Below are 22894 nucleotides of genomic sequence, written 5' to 3'. Positions count from 1 at the left end.
ATAAATATATATCACTAAGAGACGCACTCAAAGCAGCCTTTGTAGCTACATCCTCCACCGGTATTCGCCTGAGCTGTCCCACTTTATCCAAGCACTGTCTATGTAGGTAGCATCACGGCAACCAAATGAAGTGAGTGGCTGCACTTCTCATCCTGTCTACTTAACGTTTCTGACTCCCTGCTATATAGTTTCTTTGCAGATCCCTAGAGGGATAGTTGACTGTTAAACTGTCGTCTCTCCTGAAAACTTTCTATTTGTGGTATACCTGACATGGGCCCTATCACTCATGATTATTGCTCTAATAGAACATTCAAGTGCTATAAAATCCTTTACAGTTTGTTATTTTTACTAGTGCAAAACTAATTTTAAAATATGGGAATAGAGATCACAGAAAAACAAGAGCCAAACAAGCCGTGGCCAGCATGTTAGACACACAATTCTGACTCCATGGATATGGTAGAGACTATAAAGGGAACATATTACCATTATCTGAAATCGAGGTTACTTTTAAATGTTCTGTTAGAGTATTTTAAACTATTTCTTGGAGTTACCTGACCTATTGGATTCAGCTAAAGCATGGCCCCATATATATGCAATTGGCAGTACATACTTGGAGAAGCATTTGGAAATATCACAAATCTCACTGTTAGAACAGTCACCCCATTTCAAATAATGAATTTAATTGTAGCTACGTAGCAGTATATTCTTCAAGCTTTCCTACTTATCCAATTATGTACGGTATGACTATATCAGATATACTTATCCATTGAGTCCGAATAGAGATCTGTGTGTGTTTAACATGCTGGTTTGTTCGGCTCTTGCTTCTCTTGTTTGATCTAGCTTTATTCGCAACTTTAATTTTTTAAATTTCTTTTTACGCTATAGTTTGTTTACTTTTTATGAATCCATTTACAGGGTGTATGGATAGCTAACATGATTATATTGCTGACCACAGTACTCACTGCCTATAGTTGGGTAGGAGCTGTATAGTACAAAGTACACTTAACTGCAAGGAAACAATAACACTATTTATGGATAGCTAACATGTTAATAAGAGGTGTTGGTGATGCTTCCCGTACAGAAATTGCCAGGGTGCTGCAACTGTGTTGCTACCTTGTCACTACCGAGTTGAGTACAGGTAGTTGCACGGTAGCTGCAGCCTTGCAATAACGCTGGAATTGCAACACAATTTAGTTCAAGGGTTGCTGCCAGGTTGCAAACTCCTTCAAACAACCCTGCATTTTGGGCATAAATCTACCCTGCTTGCAGGCAGCGTCCATGTGGCAACAGTGCAGGTGTTACTTTACCCGTTATTTACACTGTAGATACATATTTCAACAATTACACAACTCAGTATTTTACTATCTGTTCAATAAGTTTGTTATCTGTTATGTTATCTATCTAACTTGTTATATTGTAATCTAGTCAGCTTCTGTACATCATACCTGTAACACGATATTAACACATTTGCGACAAGATCTGTGAAAAGGGGTCTTATAGCCTTTCCAATTGCCCGTACTTGGCAATCCATAACTTTACTTGTGTGTATGGTACCAGCCTGAAATTTGGTCAGTTTACACTCCTAACATAGCACTATTCCTGGATGTAATTTTAATATGATAGGTTAAACACATGATGACTCGTCAAACTTGGAAATTTGGAAAGGCTATAAGACCCCTTTTTGCAGATCTGGTCACATTTTAGCTACAAACAGGACCTGATATTGTGTGCATGTGTTCCCATAGACACTATTGCATAATATGTACCTGTCTTGTGTAGACCAATTATGCTGGCATCAGTGTAGCATGCTTAATCCTCACAAAAACAATATTGTCACACCACACAGATAATACATGCTCTTTCAGCGCACACACGCACACACACGAACAGAGTTGAAAAACACATTATATACATTTCATACCAGATAGCAACACTTGAAACCCCAGTGGCAGGGATTTTTCTAGGGGGGGGGGGGGCAAAGGGGGCATTTCCCCCCCCCCCCCCCCCCCCCCTGAACTCTGCCCCAACCAGCCCAATGATGAAACAATGATAAATTGATTTGAAATCATAAAATTTAGTCGATGGCTAGCTAGCTACAATAAAACTAATTTAGCCTAATTTAAGTTCTGCCCCCTCAATTTCTGAAAAACTTGGATTGCCCCCCTGAATTTATTTTCTAGAAAAATCCCTGCCAGTGGTATCCTTAACAGAACCCATTGTACCAAGAGTGTATAATGGGGTAGGGAGAGTGTTGAACTGTGCTATACCCTCTGAACAATGAGCCCATACAGTAGCCCGTATACCTTCGTTTTGTCTCGTAAATCTGACGGTTGTTGATTGCCTGAATTTAGCACCTTACTAGTTTTGTCAAATGGTCTGCATTGAATCCCAATGGCTGAAACTCCATCTAAACGTGTTACATTCACTAACAGAACTGTCAAGGCGTAGAACAGCGACCATGATGAAGTCTCAAATTAAGATGCCACGTGTGAAGTTAGGCTTTCCAGGTTAGCTGCCTGTGCCTTTCTCAGTTCCTTAGCACATTGTGCCATGCTTTTCTCAGATATACTGTTTTTCACTTAGTACCTTTAGAACATAATTGCACCTACTGCACTTATAATTAGTCACCAATCAACACAAGTCACCGAATCATTTTAACAAAGCCATAGAACTTTACAGCTCATTTTTGACAGGGTATAGTGCAGTTTGACACTCTCCCTATTCCATTATATACTCTTGATATTACTATTGAGCACATACCACTCGTATCCACCCGTATCTGTGTGATCTGAATATGTCTACCATATCTGGTACTGCATTGGGATGAGATACCCACACATATTTATGTACATAACATCAATGGCTGTTTTGAGTTGACAACTGATTCCTTGCAAGTTCTGCCAAAGTCAGCCATACCATTTGATGATAGATTAGATTATTAGATCTTGTAGCTTATGTTTATTCTGTTCTGAAGCAGTATAATGCTGCCTCTGGGGCTAAAAGGTATGCATCAAATTAATTAGCCCTCAATAATGAGGTGTTCTTATTGATGAGATGTTGATGTACACCTGTAACATGACCACTATGATGGAGTGGTCTTTTAAAGAGATAGTCACTAAACAATGTTTACTATATTTAAAAAGAGCTAATAATAATGTTGTGACTTGTGCGATTGTTTTCTGTATGTCTCCCATAATAGGAATGTGTTGGATTCCCTGTGACTGTATGGTTTCTTGTTAGTGATAGCCATTGAAGGTCACAAAGCCTCAAATTGGTCCCTTTCACCGGCTGGAAAGCTCCATGTCTCATCGGCATATCAGAGGTAGAAACACTGATGAATTTTTTGACATAATGAAAGTTGGTAGGTTTTAAAAGATAACACAGTCTGTATTAAAATACTCTGTATATTATAATTCAAGGATTTGACATTAACTTTACTGATGATGTGGGGCAAACACTCCTCAATTGAGTGTCAGCATTAATTTGGCACAACTGAAATGGTTGAGTATCTTCTTGATCAAGGGGCAAACATCAATAAGGACCAGTGATCATCTTCTTTCCACTATGCTGTTTGCTTTGGCTAACCAAACATTGTGAAGGTATCCCTGGGATAGCTAGTTTAAATGTGTGTGCATGATTTGCTGTTGTTTTAAGTTGTTCATTTGCTACGATGCCAATCCAGATTTGTGTGATGAAGATGGACCAACTGCTCTACAGATGGCACAAGAGAGGGACAGCCAATGGCACCAACAAGTGGCGGAAGTACTTCATGATCCTTGTAAAAATCCTCAAAGTGCTAAAATGTAAACATGTTTTGTTTATCACCATGTTAGCGTAGGCTACAGGCATATACGCTACATTTAGCCATAGCCTTAACTTAATTGTCTCTGTTGTATTCTTGTTAGTGATTCATGCTTTTCAGCAGTTTATTGTATGTTATTGTAAAGTCCCATTCTATTATGTAATACCCTCTGAATTCAATGGTGGTAATCGTGTTTGCCTTTGTTATCTGGTTACATTAACAAATGATCACATAGCTCAGATTCTGATCATAGCTTGAAGACGATCCACGTCCTCCAGGAGGACAAGCTCCACCCACCAGTTGAAGGAGGAATCATCCAATCACTGTCTCCACCTGACCAGAAGACACCAGCTGCAATAACAGATCTAGCATCTGATGATCCAGCTATGGCGGTAGAAGCTTACTGCCTCTTTTCATCAACATCTTCATGGTATAAAATGAGGCTAAACAAATACTGCAAATACGTTGAGTACCCATTACTCAACTCCCATGATCATCATGAAATGTCACCATGATCTTTTCTGTTACAGTAGGACCTCAATTATCCAAACAGTATAAGTGACTGCTCTATTAGAGTATTTCCTCATTAGGTGTATGTTCTATTAGAGTAGTTGAATAGAACTGAATGGACTTCATTTATCCAAACAAATTCACTTATCTGAACACTTGATTTAACTGGCACACAGGTGTTCAGATAATGGAGGTCCTACTGTACTTGTAAACTTACTATCCTGTATAAAACATGCATCTACCATATAAAATTCATATGAAAAAATTGTGCACTTTTCTTTGTATTGAGTGGGTTGAAGCCCACACACACAAGTGTAGCAATGAGAATGGTTTTTCAGAAGTGACCCTTTATGTATGGTATAATTAGTAGTATTTTTTAATTTAAATATGAAGTAGGGATCCAAGCAATAAAAAGTAGTGAAACGAGATGAATGATAGTATTACAGCATAGCTTGGTGGTAATGTCCCTACTTTGGCATCAATCTAGAATTGTAGCATGCCAATGTAGGGATTTTCTCATCGAGCTAATACCATCATTCATTTCTTGTTTCAGTACTTTTTGTTGTTTGGAACCCTACTTCATATTTAAATTATAACAGTTTATAAAATACTAATTCGTTTAATCACAAGGATCACAGTATTTCCTTCATTTGTTGGTGCCATTGGCTGTCCCTCTCTTGTGCTTTCATGCACAACACACTGTCCATATTATTATAGTGCTGTATACTCATTTGACTTTCTTTAACCATATTAAGCAAACCCCATACAGTATAGTACAGTTATGTAGCTGGTAGATGTACAGATGACCTTACAAATTTAAACACATACTCAAACAGCAGAAAGTTGTATAGGAATTCAAATTGGGTAATACATTGGCCATCTTGTATGACCTCTGTTGGGGATGTGCACTGCTTTTATTAGTAGTGCTGCTGACCAACAACTTCAAAGTATTTTTTAATGTCCATGTTGTGGAATGGAAATTTGTTAAACATGTTTCCTAACGTACTTCCTGTGAGTGCCCACAAATTACGTTACCAGTACAGTGAAGCCTAATACAAAGTCACTAGAGGAAAAACATGTACAGCCTCTACAATGAAATGGCCTGGCTTCATGACACTTACTTCTAGAAGAGGAAAATCTCTGCAAACTAACAGCCCTCTGAAGGCTATAGAGCAGTTCCCTCAAGTGGGTGGACATAATTTGATTGTGTAATCTCGATAGCTAGTTTAAATTATTTCCAAAAGGTGTCAGCAACCATCAAATTGCCAAAATTGACAACCCAAGATTTTCCACTGGCTATAATTGTTGTCAATTTTAGCAATTCTCGATATAGCCAAATGTGACATCCCTTGAACCTTGCCAGTTTTGGAAGTGTGTGTAGACAATATTAGCATGTCATAAATGAACTTTCGATCGTGACTAATTGTAAATAATTTATACAGAAGTGTTTTCGGTTTCTGCATGGCTAATTTCACACATTATAATCTCCCCTAACCAACCAACTTGACTACCCACTAGGTTGGGAGGTATAGGAATAGAAGATAGCACATCAGCCTCAGGAATAATAATCTAGCTGTAGATCTTGTCAACTGGAGAGCTAAGATGTAGTCTACCATGATACCATCAGATGTACTGTATGCATTCATAACTATCACGAGACCTCCTTACCAACATGTGTCTTACAGTAGTAGTAATAAATTAGTAACAAGCTGGCCGGGTTTCATTTGGAAAGTAGCCAAAGATACGATGGCTGCAGTCCATGATGCTATCACATGTTCATGTCCTCCACAGAACTCACTTCTCTATTATCACAAGACAAAACGCCAAATCAGAAGGTTTGTTAAGATTTTTAATTAATGTCAAATCGCATGTTATTTTTTGCAACCGACCATTATACAGAAGCCAGTTTAGTACAACAAGAAAGTGATGTAATCAATAGCTTATCAACAATATTAATGGTACACACTCAGAAACTGGACAGATGAACACTATAAGCTGTAAGGGTGGTCAATAAGTTATTCACTTAGTGCAATTTTGACTTGTGCTGTTACTAGTACTTGCACAATTATTTTTATAAATTGTACTCAAATGTGTGATTATCTGTACTAGAGTGAAAAGTAATGTGGGTAGAGATAAGGAAATCAAGTTTGCTAAGTTAAAAGCATACATATAGTGCTATAAAAACATACTGTGATAAACACTGTATCATATTCCAGCTCAATGCCCAATACTAAGCCCTTATATTCATGTGGCATCACCCAAGTGCAGCTACTATTATTAAGTCACAATTATTTTTGAGCAATTTGTATGACTGAAATATAAATTACACCACTAGCACAGTTTTCTGTTCAAGAAGTTTACAATTCAGTTTGTAGTTAGTACTTCTCCAGCAACAGAGATATTCCTTGTCCTCCACCAATACATGCTGATCCTATAGATCTCTTCATATCCCTTCGGCGCATCTCATGAACCAAGTGGGCTGTGATACGTGACCCACTTGCAGCAAGAGGATGACCTGGAAAAAACAAATGCTGTAAGTGATTTTATGACACCTACCGAGCAAATGGAACAATACAATTTGACAATATACACAGGAATTTGTTATTCATACAAAAAGTGTAAGCATGAGAATACACAGTGGTACTGGCATGGACATCTTTGCCACTAGACTTGCACCAATTATGCCAGGATAATTTTGAGCATAATAGGCTAGCAAAAGCATCAAGCATTGTGTTAGCATAATAAGACTATTTTCAAGATTTTTAATTAAATGCACAATGCATGTGCCAAGAATACGGCAAAACACGATAACATTACATCTTAATACTGAATTTCATATCAAGAAACTGTACAATGTTATCGATTTTTATTGTTTCTTGGTTGATTCGCACTTCATGGAAATAAGATCAAGATACTCTAATAATTCAGCCAACTTTAGAGCATAACCTTGATTTTGAAAGCATAATAGGCTGGATTTTTGAGCACTGCTCAAAAGCATAATTGGCTCAAGCCTATTTGGCACCAATAAATGTGTACCAAGGTGTCTTGATTTCTAGCTCAGTGTATGATACTGAGTTTATTTGCTATACTGTAGGACTCACAGAGGCAGGTTGTGTCCATGAGAACATGTTGATAGGGATGTGAGGGTAATATAAGTCTTACAATAAGACCAGGACAAAATTTGCAAAATATATATTTTAACTGTGTTCGAGTGAATTATTCTAACTAAAGGATGTTCATCAAGATCAAACACTGTTTTTGTCACATAAAGCATCCAGAGAAGTGTTACTTTTGATATGATCAAACCATAAGTAAGGTATACACAGAACTCTAATTAACCACTCTACATTTTAATAGAATGCACATCTCTCATCAAATACTCTAATTCAACAGTCACTATTGGTACTTGGTATCATTATTGACTTCTGCTGTGAGTTGCAAATACAGTGGAACCACTGGACCCACAAACACTTCGTCTATTTTTTGCTGTAATACACAGGTTTTCCTCTTTCAGAGGTAAAAAATGCACAGAGCCAGATCTGTTGCTAAAATCTTTTGTCCTTATGAGAGGTTTTTTTCTTTTGTGTCCATATAGCATATTTCAGAGTTTGTTACAAGAGGTTCCACTCCACTTGCTACACATGTATAACACAATACAGTGGTGTACACACATACCTAAAGCAATGGCACCACCATTGACATTAGTCTTCTCCATGTCTAGTCCCAACTCTTTAGCAACTGACAAAGATTGACCAGCAAAAGCTTCATTGACCTGTACAATCACGTCCATAATATAGTTAACAGAATATTGTTAATTACATGCCAGGCTCTTTCAGCTGCCACTTTTAGCTAACTATCTGGGCCTAATAATTCAGTGTGTGTGATTAATACAATAGGGCAGACCACCTCACTACAATAACCATGTCAAGTAAGTCTCAAAACAGACCAACTCATTATAGTGGCCATGTAAAGTAGGTCCCAAACATAGCTAAGATGCACTTCATGACCTCATTAATAAGACTTTATAGTGACCACGTTAAGTACTGTACAGGTCCCAAACACAGCTACTATTGATACATATTTGTATACTAATCACATATCATTGGACTACTTACCTCAACTAAATCAATCTGGTCAAGGGACAGTCCCTGTTTCTCCAACAGCTGTTTGATCGCAGGGGCTGGACCAATACCACCACTATGTAATCAACCAGTCTAGCCAATGGGGTGAGGTTGTGCTTGTTTATTGCCTCCTCATTGGCTAAAACTACAGCACCTGCACCGTCACAAATACCCTAAGGAAAAAATGTAAGTATAGGTATGTGTGTTGTGCAATAAGTTATATACCATTCATTAAATAATGTTCTTATTTATTATCATATATGCTATGTATTGAGGTACTGTAAGTAATGAACAAAACTGAGTTGAAGTGCTTTAGTGATCACTAGCTTCCACACAAATTACCTACTATAGTTCAACATTTCTAAGGACTAAAAAGTAACCGTAAATTGTAATTACATTCCTTGCAAATAGCTACAGTCCCTTATATGTACATGAACATTTTGCATAAAATGTTAACAGAACAGTTAGATGTACAGTAGTGTATATAGCAGAAATGAGCTGCCGTATAGCAGCTTCATACAGCAGGTTCTTGAACACTGCAAGGTTACATGATAGTACTCAAGTCACTCACTGATGCATTCCCAGCAGTCACTACACCATTTTCCTTGAAGACTGGTTTGAGCTGTTGCAGTTTCTCAAACGATGCTTCACGAGGATGTTCATCAGCAACAAATGGCTCCTTCCCTTTCTTACCCTTCACCTCCATTGGTACCAGTTTCTCATTAAAGTAGCCATTTTTGTGAGCTAACGGAAAGTAACCAATTCTAACAGGTCCAAAATATTTCTAGAATGCAGTACTATTAGTAAGACCTTTTATTGATGTAGTTAAGCAAAATTTGTAATACATGTAACTGTCTGTGTGATAGCTAAACAAAACGTAATTGCACATGCCAGAAATCTTTAAAGCAATGGTTCTTAGAAAAAGCTCTTAATAAACAATTTAAAGGTTGCATATGCTTTCAAAACTGCAGTGTCTATTTTAAATAATTATACAATATGTACTCCTTTAAATTTTTCCATGACAGCTCCATATGCTGAATGGTTTACTGTTGGTAAGGGAGTGAGGAGTGAACAATGACAGTATTGAAAACACAAATGGGTCAATGAATCATCAACACAACATACAACACTTAATCCCATGAACTAAACCAACACAACGGTGTTGACCATTTGTCCAGCGTTGTTGACTGGCTAGTGCAAAGCGGTCACAGTCCTCCTGAGTGATACCATACTTGTCAGCAAGTTTTTCAGCAGTCAACGCCATCGGTAGCTTACAGTATGAATCTGTGAGTGACGACCACAACATGTCCTCCATCTTGAGTAAAAAAAATAATACAATACTACAGCACTACACTGGAGCCTCATCTTAGAGGACTCTCTGAGATAAAAAATGACAATCCAGGTGATTCTGCCCAAAATATAGTAGGCAATGGCCAGTAAAAGTGACCAGTACTCACAATTTTGGCTTACTCATTTGTTACAAAAATACTGAGTGTTTATTAAGTTATAGTTGAATCCTACCAAACTGCAGTGCAATCTTACAGCTTCTGATTGCTTTTTATAAATTTATTTATTTGTGAAGATCAGTGTATTCATAGACTCAATAATGCTTACAAGGATTGTAAATGGAAGTCGGTGCACATAGGATTTGTGTTTTGGTTATTTTTGGTACTTCTTACTACAAAGCAAGACAATTATACTAAATAAATTGGACAGTTATGGCTACATAGTTAAAATACTCACTGGCAGAAAAGAATTATTGAGTGTGACCCACATTTTGGCTGACATGGTTATGAAAATGTTTACGGCCAGCAGAAATGCTTTACCTTAGTATATTACACCTAAACTACTCTATTAGTGTGTAACACAACCTAGTAGTGAAGTGTTCAAGTGAAATTTACAAGGTATCAGATAACATCAACTAACATTGGGGATTTAGTACACAAGCAACAGTTTAGACCACTTTAGTTTCAAATCCTGGTAGGTGTTACATTATCTATGGTATATCCAATGTACCATTGTGTGAATTTAGTTAAAAAGGCCTCTAGGTTTTGACTACATAACATAAGTGGGTACTGGGTGGGATAGAAAATGTACAAATAACTATTAGGCCATTGTTCAGAATTCCTAGCCAGGAATACAGAATACCCTAAATAGGTGTGACCTCTTAAAAGATACATGTACGTATAACCAGAACTTGAAATTTACACACAATGTGTGTATAACCATTCATAGCATGTACAGTAGACCCTTCACTTGTTTATCCGTACCCTTGTTTGTCCAAAATTATTTTATTAGAATATTTTGAGTATGTACAGGTGTATGTTCTATTAGAGTATTTCAATAGAGCTCTGTATATAAATGTATGGGCTTCAGTTATCCAAATTATTCACTTATCTAAACACTTTTACCATTGCCTGAGACACATTGGGGTTCGGATAACTGAGGGTCTACTATATAAAGTACATGATGTCAAGTCAAGACTTTGGAGGTTTACTGACACGAATGAAATTATCTCTTAAAGGACAATTTGGCAGATACGTTTAGGAGAGAAAATTTAAAAAAGGTTTATACTAGGGCTGCAATGAACATCAAATTTAGTATCCGGATATTTGGATGTCTTAACGAACAAATACCAAACTATTTGGTAACATTTTGATTAGTGCAAAAGTGCTAGAATTCAGCTACATACATGGCCACTTTCTCTCTGAAATATATGCAAAATTAATGGTGGTTGTAATTTTACATGACTGAACAGTCCATCTTGTAGAAATATAGCTGGTAACCAACACCATTTCCACTGTAAACACTTGTAATTTACTTGTAAATGAATATCCAAATGGTAAATTTGGTATCCAGATAAAATCTTAATGAACAAATATCCAAACAAATCAAATATTTGTTGCAGGCCTAGTTTATACTAATAAAACTTCAGAAAATCAAAATTAATTTGATAAAAAATAGTCTTGCCCTTGCTAATATTATAGTGATTTACTAATACACACACAACGTATACATAGTGTACAGAGTGCACAATTTAATTACCTTCAGGTCCACTCCCAAGGGGGATCCCCAGCGTGCATTCCTCACAGCATAGGGGGCTTGACTCATACTCTCTGTACCTCCAGTGAGCACTATGTTGGCTTCTCCTAGTTTGATCTCCTACAAATGAAACATGTGAAAATTACTAAACAACAACATGTGCGTGTACATAGGTATGTATTGGTACATTTATGAACACAGTGAACTATATATTCTTATATATTCAAGCACCCAATATATCAGTGCTAATGATCAAGTAGTAGGCCCCAAACATACATAGCTACGACCACCTTGTAATTGAAGCCCTATTTTTAATCCCACAAGTGGTTGTATCGATGAGGTTTTGTCAGCACAACTACATGAAATGTGAGGTGGTCCTATTAGTGGAAGTCAAGAGATATATCAGTAAGTACCTTAGATATCTTTGGGGGTCTACTTGACAAAGCCACTACAGTGAGGTAGTCTTATTATTAAAGTGGTGACCACAATTATTGACACATAAATTTTCACTAATAAATACCAAATTGAAGAGGGGGTTGTACAATATAACCATGACAACAGAATTCATCACCGTACAGTACGGTAGTATTCTATAACTGGGATCATGAAGATTTGTACTTTCCATGAAAAAATATTGACAATACCTAGCACCTTGGTGAGGTATAACCAAGCCACAAAAATGCTTTCGGTGCAACCTGAAATGCTTTGAATAAGTTGCTATGAAATTTAGTTTTGTAGTGACATATTCTGACTGACTGACTGACTGACTAATGCCTTCAGATAAGCATAACTTGATAACAACTATAATGCTACACCTTGCTTGATTTTTTTACTGTTAGAGTTGTCATGTCACATAAGCCAAACAGGTTCCTTTGGCACGCTACTGTACATATACTACAAGTATCATGGACTTATCATTGTTCTCCTGTGTGTCTCATTTCTTTTCACTGACAGAGCAAGGCATCAGTTCGCAGATTTGTAGTAGCTACACACTCATAACTTTGTGTTGAAATCATTTGTAATGTTTGTATCATTCCTTCATCTGTCCAAGTACGCAGATCGGTTGCAGATTAGATTCATGTATCGTTTCCTGTGTGTAGGGTTGTGGAACAGGTAGAACATAGTCAAAAACTATGTAAACATTTACATTGCTTGTTAGTAAACAGTAGAGGGATGCTCATTTATCATACAACTAGAGCCCCATACTTTTTTTTATTTTTTATTATAGCTTTAAGGCACAAGTGCTGAAAGTCTGTAGGACACCTGGTCCTACAGCCTGTACTTCTGGTACCATTCCTTCCTTTGATGCGATGTTATAATAGTTCACTATTGTTACAAAAAGTTAAGGAATTTTAGGGATCTCATAAGGATACCTAAAAGGGGGTTCCTATTACAATAAAAATGGCATAAACAAGCTTGAAGTACAAATTTAATCTCTACTTTATGTTTTAATTATCTACATACCTATGTATAATTATGACGATAAATTGGCATGATAATCCCCTTGTTTAGCACTTTTTATTGCAGTGGTCCTACTAGCTTGTAAAATTATACTTGTAAACTTGTGAATTTAAAAAGAGATTCGTTAGCTAAGCAAATTTTATCTCTAGACTATTAAAGTGACATACCACAGTGGTAAAAAATGAATACAATTCCCCCATTGAATGGCTTCTTCAACCTTATGGCTACATACATCTGGCTCTACTGTACATCTGTCAGCACTTGTCATACAAAACGCCAAATCATCATAATTTTCCTTTTGCAACAAGGCGTTTGTATATACACACATTCCCAGGTTGTTGCAGTGTTGTACTGTTACATATGTATGTTGTCCAATACCTCCAGCAGCCCTGTTGGACTGGTATTACCTACTACATACGCAGCTACAAGTATTTGGGAACTTGGGGTACACCATATTTTATTCCTTTGGCACCCGTGCAGCATTTCAACAAAGTATAACCCTCAATATCTGTTATCTACATAGTAAATTTCTTTTACCAAAGCCAAACTTTTAAAAGTCTAGCTATATACAGCTAATTAATCAGCTAAGAGGTTCTCCAATCAAACCATCTTGCTGTGTACACATACCTCATGACAAATATTTTTATCATGTTAATTGCTGAATTAAACATTTGTTTGAGTAAGATCACTCTGTGTGTGTGTAGGATTATAGCTACATAATAATTTGTGATATTTTCACTACTCTCTGATCTAGTTCACATCTTCTTTGATAATACACAAAAAGTAGATTGTGATCTGATTCATGATGATGTGACAACACAGAGAGAATAAAAAAGAACTTGCTAACAGTCTGAACAAAAATTCTGTCATTAATTGAAAGCCATCATGGAAATACAAAAAGCAGAAGAGTCTGAAAATTGGATTTTGGCTATTTTTTAAATTCAATATTCAGCCTTCTATACACATCTCGCTTTTTAACACTGGATCTAGTGCTAGATGTACACTTTGGTCTGCCTGCCTTACCACGATTTCAAGGCTAGAGGCCATATGAAACAGTGCACGGCCACCATTTCATGCCACAATAACAAACTCAAGTGCAGCATGTGCCATTTTGGTTCCGGAGGGTGTCTGCTTTTGTCTTTCTTCAATTACATGGCCCATGCAAGAAAACCACAGTGAGACATTCGTATTGACAATGAATATACATAGACACCATGTTACTATTTAAAGCACTTACGCTACTGTACGAGGGAGTGGCTGCACTTAAAAAAAAAACAATTGCATAATGACCACACCCCTTAAGCAATCAAGACATGTCTTCAAATGGTCAGAGCATGGTGACCACGCCCCTTAATGATTTAGCTGCAATAAGCTGTGGTTTTGCTGTAGAAAACAAGATGTGCCCCTACATCTATTACATAACTTAGTCAAGACAAGCAGGGAGACTGAAATACTAAAATAAAGCAGGCAGTCATAGCCACACATGTATAGCATTCTCATCTCCACTTGTGAACCTGAAAACTAAAGAAACAGCACTTCATCAGTGGCACCTCATAAAGCTAGCCTCTCAGTTTGTTTACAGTGCTAAAGGCAAATGTGCTATAAGTAGAGCATACACTGTAAATTCAGAAGTGTAAAGTTCATACTGATGGTATGACTCCTGCGGTCACTTAGTGTGATCATCACACTTTGAAGTATGATCATCATACTAAGTGACTGCAGGAGTCATACCATCAATTTATAGTGTACAGAAAGAACGTGTGCAAGTTCCGAGTCCTTTTCTATGCTTTAATGATCTCAGTATGATGACAAAATGTTGAATGTTATGTGACCATGAAGACTAAATGCTAAGCTTTCCCCTACAATGCCACAAATTTAAACCTGGGAGTCTACTTTCTAACCACTATCAGACTGATATGTAAACTTACTAAAATATATTTATGCTCTTCCTGTAATCCAAAATAAGTTAGAATACCTTGCTGCTGTTGACCAGATAAGGATAAACAAATATAGAAATACTTGTCAACAGTACTGAGCTTATAAAACACACTGGTTAAAATCGTTGAAGTGTACTAGGTGTAGTAGTTCCTCTAAAGATGTTCACAACATATTATGGCCTTTTATATTGACAGCACTGCTGAAGCAAGTTTTCGGTGATGGTCACAGCCCTACTAAGTATGGATTTGAACTGGAACCTCATGTGATGATATCATACACTACGATAATAGTGTATAGTAGGGACCGCAAAGGAGTAGGCGTGGCCCACGAAATAACATCACCCAAAAAACAGCCTCAATTTTCCCAGATGACGATGAGGCAGCATTGGTTAGGTAAAACTAAGCCCAAACAAGCTTTCAGATCGACCCAAAATGCTTTCAACAAGTTGATATGGAATTTTAATTTTTTTTTTATTCAACAGAATTTTCTACTGACTGACTGACTGACTGACTGCCTGCCTGATTCCTTCAGACAAACGTAACTCGATAATGGCTAAGGCTACGGGCTTGATTTTTTCACTGTTCGACGTTGCTTCAGCCCGAGAGTTGCCTTTTGGCATACTACAGTACGCACAATGCATTCTTCATGGACTTACCAGTGTCCTCCTTTGTGTCCCATTCATCTTTGCTGACAGCAAAAAGTGTCGATTTGGTGGTAGCATGTGTTGGCTTCCCTTCATAATAAAAATCGTCCGTATTTTTCATAGTGGCTACTTCGATTGCAGAGGTGTTTTAAAAAAAGGCTTTTGATTCGTACTGCTGTGTAACGGGTTGAACATAGCCAACAACAAAGTGTAATGGATACTTCACTTTTCAGACAATAATTTATATAACTGGGGCGCGTGGCACTGACCCTTTCTTTTGATATGCGTGGGTTGCAGAGATGCTTTTCAAACAGCTCTTGATTCGTACTGCTGTGTAACGGGTTGAACATAGCTGACAATGAAGCGTAATGGATACTTCACTTTTCAGACGATATAGCTGGGGGCAAGTGGCGCCATTTCAAATGCAGTATGCGTCACCAATCATAATAATATTATTCACAAAAAAAGTTAACAAACAAGTATTTCAAATTTATAACTAGAGTAGGGACCATAGCACATCGATAAAAAGTACTGAAACAAGCTGGAGTAGTGCATGGTATTAAATCATAGTAAAACAATAAGAAGTGTTATGTCTCTATTGTGCATTTCCATTATGGTATCTTGGAGCACAGTAGGGATATAACACTTCTTATTGTTTTACTGTGATTTAATATCGTGCACTATTCCAGCTTGTTTCAGTACTTTTTATCAATGTGCTATGGTCCCTACTCTAGTTATAAATTTCATTTTTTTTGAAATATTTGTATATGAGAAGAACCCAGCTAGTCACTACAAGTCTGGATTATATGTAATCAAAACAAACAAGGTACAGCTTGTCTACTGTGATATGCGCTTAGAGTGTGGTAGTCACAAGGGAGGTTGGATGAGGATTGCTGACCTGGACACTAGAAGAGATAATTGTCCACTAAAAATCTCAACCACAATTCTTTATGTACAGGAGGCTCAGCTGGTGGCTGCTACTCTGCACACTTCACAACTGATGGCAAAAGTTTTAGTAGAATATGTACGGGTTACCAAAAGGGAAGCATGGATGGGTTTTACCCATATGGCTATGCTGCATTTAGTTATAAAGGTTATAGGACTGAGTAAAGATTACAATTATAATCGGTCAGGAATGCCGTGGTTCTTTCAGCAGCTACCTGTAAAAGAGAGTGCTCCAAGTATCAAAGTGAGGATTTGTCGTGATCAAGGATTTTATGATGAAGGAGTAGCACTAGAGCAGCTATAGCTGTATATACAGTAGCTAGTGGTCAAATGAACACTTTGTACTGTGCTTAGAAAATCACAAGCTATTTGTTCACTGTTGTACACACACTGTTGAAATATACAATGCTATTTACTACTTGTTTACACTCACGTACTACATAGCAAATAATATTTTAAGGGGCTACAATTCCATGTACTGTATTAGTTGCTAGCCAGCTAACATGGAGAAGCACTTTGTGCTATGTATGTAATGAATGATAGGAGCATAGTAGTACAGTGTGTGTACTCAGTATTTTGTAGCATCATATACTGGCTGTAGTTGTGAAAGGGGTATCACATACATGCAGATGATCTTTACTATCAGGTACAATGGGGCTAACTTCTGCTATCACAAATGCTTTACAGACTTCAGCTATAAGCAGAAAGAGGATTGAGTCATTAGCCACAATTAATTCATTGACTATAATTTATCCATGATTAAGTATGAACTTGCATCCTAGATACCATGAAGTGTGAATATACTTACCTTCAATATGAAAGACTTCTGTACTAAAGCATTACCTTATGAATACTGTTTTAGAATTCATCCATATATGGTAGTGTTATATCACAGATAGTATACTCCGTATAAACTGGAGGACATACCATCCATGGTTATGTTATGTACACTCTTACATTTGATGACAACAAGTTTTAGCACAATATGAGACAGTGTTTTCAGGAGAGGCAAAGTCAATTCACTGGTAGGAGGCAAAATGAAACCTCCAGTACACATGGTATCAAGTTTATTTTCTTATTAGTATATAGTAATTATCAACTCCTACATGTTATGACTGCATCTTCTACATACCTCACCAAACACCTCTCACACAACAGCAATGTTTATCATTTTACACTGTATAAATAGAGCAATGCTTGCTACGAATTCATAATCAGTCTATACTGATGAAAATGTTGGTTGTTTATTACTTGGTTTTCGTGATCCTCAGTAGGGAAATGGTGATGGCTACTGACCGGTGCATCGAGTATCGTTTTAAATCGCCTTTCTACCCTGGAAAGTCTTGTGAAGTGATCTATACCAATAATCCAGAAAGCCACAACATGCCAGGATATTACTGGATCACTGATGGTCCCACCAGGGTTTATTGTGGGATGACTTATACTGGATCATCTTGTGAGGACATCTACAACAATAATCCTGAAACTGGTGACAAGTCAGGATATTATCGTATTAATGGCACACAATGGACATATTGTAACATGACACCAACTGCTGAAATTTTCCCTACATGTGCTGGTGTGAGGGGAGAATGGAGAAGAATTGCAAAATTTGATATCAGTAGAGGAGATAACTGTCCTAATGGGTGGCTTAAAGATACTCAGTCTGGTGTTAGTTTCTGTCGTGTAGCCCAGAACAATTATGGGTTTTGTTCCTCTGCTTTCTTCTCCACGAATGGAACAAGTTATCAAAAAGTGTGTGGCAAGGCAAGAGGATACCAGAAAGGATTTACAGCTAGCTTTTGGGGATATTACGCACAGAATCAGCCTTTGGATGGTTGGTATGTTGAAGGACTCTCAATCACGTATGACAATCCACGGAAACATATTTGGACTTATGATGTAGGATTGTATGATAATCGCTCTTATACGTACAATTGTCCATGTGCTGTTAGTGCAGGATATTCACCTCCTCCATTTGTGGGAGCCAACTATTACTGTGAATCAGGAGCTGCTGATACAAGAAATAATGCTGCCTATTACTTCAATGACCCATTGTGGGACGGATCCGGTTGCATCACTAGTAACTGTTGTGACAATACTGCCCAGCCATGGTTTTATCGTGATTTAAGTATATCAATTACAGCTGATATAGAAGCTAGAATATGTGAAGAAGCTACTTCCTATGGTCTGGTTTTAATTGACCAACTAGAGCTTTATGTTCAATGAACAGGAAACCAAAGAAAAGTGCTCTTGCTATAAAAACCATTGTGTTACCACAAACATTTTGTGCACACATTTTTATTTACTCTCAACACATTGAGTATGCAATCCTACACATTCACAATACAAATTCTACTGGTGTAAACTGCACATATAAGAGGATGTGTGTAATCAATTCAGGGTGTGTTGGTATCACCTTAATACAACAGTGTACATACCTCACAAGTTCACCATGCAGTGCATTATATAATCTGTATACATTTGGGTACCATGCACTACTTGCATTAATGCTTTTTGACTGGAAACACTATTGTTGTGACTATATAGATACATGTGTCATGTACGTATGTTAAAAAGGGTTCACACACTAAACTGTTTCTCAGTAACAATATTTGTGACTATACATCAATTCTAGCAAAATATTTAACAGTGCATTTAGTTTATGCAGTCAGCATGGAGAGGTGCATTAAAGAATAACTTGTGCAAGTATAGTTTTTCTGGTCCACCATTGCAGTATACCTTCAACATATTGTAACCCCAATAGCTATATTGCTGTCTAAAAGCAAGGACAGTATACATAACCATGGCTACAAGGTATATTACACTTATATACACACCCCAACTCTGAAGTCAGAGGAAATTTACTGTTGATAAACTCCAAGGTGAAGCCGAGGGGTTTAACAACAGTAAACTTCAAAGAGGGGTGTATATAAGTACAATAAACTGAATGGTTCATATGATATAGCATTAACACACACTACATGAAACACTAACAGACCATATGCACACAAACTAACTCAATAAAGTAACTTACACTTAACCATACAGTACGATAGTGCTATATAGTAGAGACCACAAAGGAGTAGGCATGGCTCACGAAATAATATCACCCAAAAACAGCATCAATTTCCCCTAACGATGATGAGGCAATATTGGTTAGGTAAAATTAAGCCCAAACAAGCTTTCAGATCGATCCAAAACGCTTTCAACAAGTTGCTACGGGATTTAAAAATATATTATTTAACAGACTTTTCTACTGACTGACTGAGTAACTGACTGACTGATGCCTTCAGACAAGCGTAACTCGATAACGGCTAAGGCTACGGGCTTGGTTTTTTCACTGTTCAACGTCACTTCAGCCCAACAGGTGCCTTTTGGCATACCACAGTACGTACAATTGGACTTACCAGTGTCCTCCTTTGTGTCCCATTCATCTTTGCTGACAGCGAAAAGTATCGATTTGGCGATAGCATGTGATGGCTTCCCTTTGTAACAGAAACCGTCCATATTTGTCATAGTGGCTATATTGATAGCAGAGGTGCTTTTCAAACAGTTCTTGATTCCTACTGCTGTGTAACGGGTTGAACATAGCCGACAATGAAGTGCAATGGATACTTCACTTTTCAGACAATAATTGATATACCGTAAAGAGCTCTTTTTTTTGTTGTAAAATAATTTTTGTATGCAAAATTTGTACGAAAATTTCTTTCATGAAATTTTTTTATACAAGATTGAACTACTTTAATAGAGCACTGATTTACGTAATCATACAAAAATATTTTTACACGAAAATTTTTTGCATGAAAATAAAGCGAATTATAGTAATTTGGGCGCACGGCACCATTTCTTTCTTTTGGTATGTGTGGATTGCAGAGGTGCTTTTTGAACAGTTCTTGATTCGAAATGCTGCGTAACAGGTTGAACATAGCTGACAACGAAGTGTAACAGATACTACTACACTTTTCAGATGATAATTGGGACACGTGGTGCCATTCAGATGCGGTATGCGTGGGTTCACCAGTCATAGTAATTATTTACAAAAAAAGTTAACGAACAAGTACACAGAAAAATTTGGAATTTTGAACTATAAGCACATCGATAAAATGTACTGAAACAAGCTGGAGTAGTGCACGATATTAATCACAGTAAAACAATAGGAAGTGTTATATCCCTACTATACATTTTCATTATGGCATCTTAAGCACAGTAGGGATATATCACTTTTTATTGTTTTACTGTGATTTAATATCGTGCACAGGCCCGTAGCCAGGAATTTTGAAAGGGGGGTTCTTTTTGACCAAAAGTGGACCTTTACTTGCATGGTGATTAATAAAGGTACTGAGACTGGGTGTGCGAAGCACACCCAATCTAGGGGGGTCTGGGGGCATGCCCCCCCCAGAAAATTTTTTGAAAACAGATACTAAAAGGTTGAATTTAGTGGCATTTCAGTCAATAAAAATAACAATTTTTTTAGGTAAGCTGAAGACCAGCTGTATGAATGATATCTGGAAAAATATCTCCACTGCTACTGTAATTATACCATCTGCACATGCATGTGTCTAAATATAATATATTGGAATGTCACAATGAATAAGAATGGGAAAGATTGAGCACTCTTCCATGATCAACAGGGGCAGTGTAGCAGAACAAAGGGTGTCTTAAACAATGAAATTTACACATTGCATGGAGTTGAAGCATGGATGCTATTTGTGGGCTCTGCATGGAGGGGCTTGTCCACCAAAATCTTATATTTTAATGAAAGCTCGGTTTAGACAATCTACATGTAAATTAAGTAGCTTTTAAAAGAAAATGTAATTGTGACTGTTCTATTAGAGTGATTGTTCTATTAGAGTGGTTGACTGCTCTATTAGAGTATCTCGATCTTGCATTGCATTTAATGCAAGCACTGAATGAGTTACTCGGAGCACTTATTTTAGCTTCTTATTATAGTGGTATCTAGTAAACTGTAGCTAATGGACTTTTGCTCCTGAAAATTTGGACTTGTATACTAAAATTGTGGACCTTTTTGCTAAAATTGTGGACCTTTTACTGAAATTGTGGACCTTTTTTCCAAGAGGGCGGTTCTTCAGAACCCCCCGAACCCCCCCTGGCTACGGGCCTGGTGCACTACTCCAGCTTGTTTCAGTACTTTATATCACTGTGCTATGCATATGGTCCCTACTCTAGTCAATTTTTCGTACTTGTTCATCATAGTAGAGACACTGGTAGAGTGCTTCTGCTTGCTCACACAATAGACAAACAATTGTGGGACTTAGTAAATGTATTTCTGTATGTTCCCAGGACTTGTCCATTTACATATATCAACAGATGTTACTTGCTGCCACCCATCATAGTCCAGTGGGTGGACTCTTACTGGCTGGGGTGATTGGTCACCTGATATGGTGTGGGCTATTAGTCTACATTGGCTTGGATAAATGGTTGTACTGGCGCCCACTGCGGGCTATTAGCTTACAAATAAGAATGACACACATTAGTGTCACATGCCTTAAACCACAGGTGAATACATATGTACATACACTTACCTAACTACAGCACTCACCTGCTTCCAGGTAGGTATATATGCCTAAAATATACAGCTGGTGGCTTGTTTTAAGTTTCATGTAATCATGGTATATATACCACAATTAAATGCCAACTAAGAGTGGTATTCTAGCTAGGCACTTGTACACATATATACATCTTAGTTGATGTAAAATGGCAATATGTACATAACTTGTTTCACAGCGCAACGAGAGGCATAGACTGATCAGTATAGCAGCATCTACAACACGTATATAAACAAAGACTGATTACATACGTGTAGCATCAACCCAAACGTACAGATCAGTCTGTCCCGAATCTGGACTCTTAACTTAGACGGCACCTCTGTATGTCACGAGTTAAATCGTATTATAGACCCACAGAGTCACACATACCTCGATACGGCTGCATACTATCCTCTATACGGCTGTATACGCTTCTGCTAGACCCACGCCTTACGGCCCATATTCCTTCCAAAATACCCTTTTAATTAATGACGTCGCTTTCGATTTATTGTTGCTATTTCACGTGAGCCAAAACAAAGTACAGTTGTACAATAATGAAACTGAAAAAAAAAAGAAGGTAAAGCAACCTCATAGTCAATGAGTTTTCAGTTATAACTGTTCTGCCTATCACTGTATGAGCTGTGTAGCAAGAACCCACAATCCCTGCTCTCTTCATACTGAGAACAATCACATCATTTCTTCATCTGTAAAATAGTTAACATTAATGTTCATACTTCGCATGTTGTAAAATGTTGTGACCCATATGCGTATTTGTCCCATACCCGTATGGGATATCCCATATGCATATACCTATACGGGCTTCCTATACGCGTATGGGACATCCCGTACGCGTATGGGTCACTAGTTTAAATCGATATTATTA

The 22894-nt window shown here is 37.4% G+C and overlaps 1 pseudogene; it reads right to left on the bottom strand.

The window, feature by feature from the left end:
• Positions 1-6601: 6601 nt before the first annotated feature.
• LOC136253493 (3-ketoacyl-CoA thiolase, mitochondrial-like) lies at positions 6602-22687 on the bottom strand (annotated as a pseudogene).
• Between the last annotated feature and the right edge of the window lie 207 nt (positions 22688-22894).

The sequence above is a fragment of the Dysidea avara genome, chromosome 4, assembly GCF_963678975.1.
Source record: "Dysidea avara chromosome 4, odDysAvar1.4, whole genome shotgun sequence".
Lineage (NCBI taxonomy): Eukaryota > Metazoa > Porifera > Demospongiae > Dictyoceratida > Dysideidae > Dysidea > Dysidea avara.
Note: the sequence above shows the minus strand (reverse complement) of the source record. Positions and strands in the feature narration are given on the sequence as shown.